The sequence below is a fragment of the Dasypus novemcinctus genome, chromosome 2, assembly GCF_030445035.2.
Source record: "Dasypus novemcinctus isolate mDasNov1 chromosome 2, mDasNov1.1.hap2, whole genome shotgun sequence".
NCBI classification, from domain to species: Eukaryota; Metazoa; Chordata; class Mammalia; order Cingulata; family Dasypodidae; genus Dasypus; species Dasypus novemcinctus.
In genome coordinates this window covers 13,557,419-13,560,440 of record NC_080674.1, presented here as the reverse complement: position 1 = coordinate 13,560,440, position 3,022 = coordinate 13,557,419, and the positions used below count along the sequence as shown (strand labels likewise).

Genomic DNA, 3,022 nt, shown 5'->3' with positions numbered 1-3,022 from the left:
GACCAAGCAGATGGCCTCTCCAGTAGACTGGCCACAATAGGATCTCTGCCCCTGCTGTTTTGGACACTTTGTGTTGTATAAGTAATAATGTGAAAGTTTATCTTGTACCTAAGGCTGTGTTCCCACAACCTACCACATAGCTACTCACTCCACAAGGTGCCCTCACCTAGTTCAAACAGACAGGTCTAAGGAATGCAGCTCTGTAGAAGGCAGAATGGCTGCCTATGGGACATTCTTTTAATAGGGACAGGGGCAGGGTTTTGTTCATCACTCTATCCCTAGTAATTCTAAAAGTAATTGTTCAATATATACATACTGAGTGAAAAGATGAGCAAATGATAGTTAATATACCAGTTAACCACAGAAAATTCCAGAAGGGCTGGTGAATCTTTCTGTGAAGAGACATGATTCATGCCTGGAATGGGATGGAGGAGTGAGATTTATGCCTGTCTACTTTTCTCATGGATCTCCAGATACATAGTGGTTACTTAGGAATATTAGTAAGAGAATTCTGTTTGAGAATTTGTTCCTGATTTTCTAACACACAGTCTATTGAGTAAGAATGAATGAAATTCCTAGGGAGGAGGAAAATAATAACATGATATGAAGACCCTAATGACACCACAAACAGAAACAATAGCAATGATAATAACAGTTATAAAGCACATTTACTACCCTACAGTCCCCCTAGAGCTTGTCACATAGACGGTACAGACATCGGGTGAAAGACTGCTTACATAATTGCTGCTTGAATGACTGCAAATTAATTTTTCAGCTCTATGGTTTGAGGTTAAATAACATAAAAGTTATTATGTTATTTATTTTTTTGGAAAATTTTTATTTTATTTATTTCTTTGGAAAATCTCAATACTATATGTCCTAAGTAACCGCTTCTTGGTTTTAAAAAGATCAACGACATTAATTAGCAACACATCCGTTTTGCAGGCTCTCTTAATATTGTAGAAATAGTACAAATTAATTAATAAACCTATGATATGCATTATATTATTGAGCTATTCAAACTGTACATCAGAATGGTACAGTGTTTATCACCCTAAGATTCAAAAATAAAATTAAATGAAACAAAAACCTGGGAGGAGTGACACATTTCTTAGTTTCCAACACCCATGCTTTTCCTGGTAGCACCTTCATCCTTACTCTCAGATTTCTTAACTTAGAACTCTTTGACTGTCTAGGAAACATGAGTGTCTTTTTTGAAGTTCTGGTCAGAAGACTTATTCTCAAAACACATACCTCTTTGCCGGACATGCTAGGACTTAGCAGGAGGACAGAGTGTTATCATTATTACCTAACAGTTTCAGATGTTTGTATCCCTACTCGGATTAAGAAAAAAGGAAAGAAAGAAAAAAGTCCTACCCAAGAGAACTCACCGCTCAGTCTTTCACTCACATTTCAAAGAAGTTGTTCTGTTTTGCATACTTCAAGTACTTGAGTTTCATTTTGCAGGAAAGTATGCTTTCTACTATTTGCTGCCAATTTTTCAGAAAAAAAGAAAAGAAAAGAAAAGAAATGCTCCAAAAATCGCTGTGCCTATGGAACCTGGACTTGTCATCAGCAAGTACATGGTTGAGGTCCTGCCAGGGAAGAACCAGAAAGTCGTGAGCACGGCCAGCACAGCGTAGGAACTGGCCATCCAGTGGCTGAGTCTGGTGAGGAGTCTGTGCGAGAGTGAGGAGCAGCGGTTGCTGGAGCAGGTGCATGGGGAAGAGGAGCGGACCCATGAGAGCATCCTGACACAGCAGGTAAACTGGGCTGAGGAGCTGCAGAAGCTCGACACCAGTCACACCAGCCTGGTGGACATGCTCAACCATCTGGATGACCTCCAGCTCGTTCAGAAGGAGCAGGAGATTTTTGAGACGACTGAGGAAGCAGAGGGTATTTTGGATCCCCAGGAGTCAGAGAAGTTAAACTTTAACGTGAAGTGCACTTGGAGTCCACTTCTAACCCAGTTCTGGGCAACAGGAGTTCTAGGATCTCTCACAGGCATGGAGGACGTACATATTGATGAAAGGACTGTCAACCCCTTCTTACAAATGTCAGATGATCGAAGGACCTGACCTTCAGGGCCAAGAAGTCCAAGACCTGTGCAGATGGCCCCAAGCGCTTTGAGCACTGGCCCAATGCCCTGGCTGCCACCTCCTTCCAGGCAGGGCTACACGCCTACCTGTACGTCCAGAAGAGTTGTGCCTATAAGGTGGGCGTGGCCTCACACCAGCTGCCCCGCAAGGGTCCTGGCAGTGACTCTCGTCTGGGCCACAATGCCTTCTCCTGGGTCTTCTCCCGCTATGACCAGGATTTCTGTTTCTTGCACGCCGGGCAGCACAAGCCCCTGAGGCTGCTGCGTTACCCGGCCTGGCTGGGCGTGCTGCTGGACTTGCAGGGACAGGAGCTGCTATTCTATGTCCCTGATTCAGGCACAGTGCTCCACACCTACTGCGCCCCCTTCCTGGGACTGCTTGTCCCAGTCTTTGCTGTGGCCAGCCAGACCCTTTCCATCATCTGCTGACCTTTGGCTACAGGGAGACCTGCTCCACCTCCCTCCCACCCTCTCAGTTCGTGTTTCTACCCAGTGTTCTTTCCCCAAATATGTATGGCCTTTCTAAGGGAAACAGGGTCTGTTCCCTTTGGGCAGCTCTGGGTATAGAAGGTGGGACTTCATGTGAGATCTGGGTGCAATCCTTAACTGCTGGGTATCTGTGGGCAAGCTGCTACTCGCTGGGCCTTAGTTGCCCAAATCCACACTGCACCTGCCTCTGGGTGTCTTGTCACTTGATGTCTGGTACCAGCTTGGTGCCTGGTCCCTAGTCAGTATACCAGCAATGTTTGATGAGGGAGTGGTGGGTGGTGGGACAGGTGGCTTCTGGAGAAGCACTGCCTGTCAGCCCCCGGACCCCAGCTTTGAATGTGCAGAAGGGGTTCTCTGGCAGAAAATCCTGCGGCTGAAGCCCCTTTATCTTCTCAGTTCAATGCTTTTCCAATCTTTTTTGTGACAAGGCCCATG

General features: G+C 45.6%; 1 pseudogene; it reads left to right on the top strand.

Moving 5' to 3' along the window:
• Positions 1-1,553: 1,553 nt before the first annotated feature.
• Positions 1,554-2,527, top strand: LOC101442961 (B box and SPRY domain-containing protein pseudogene; annotated as a pseudogene).
• Positions 2,528-3,022: the final 495 nt, after the last annotated feature.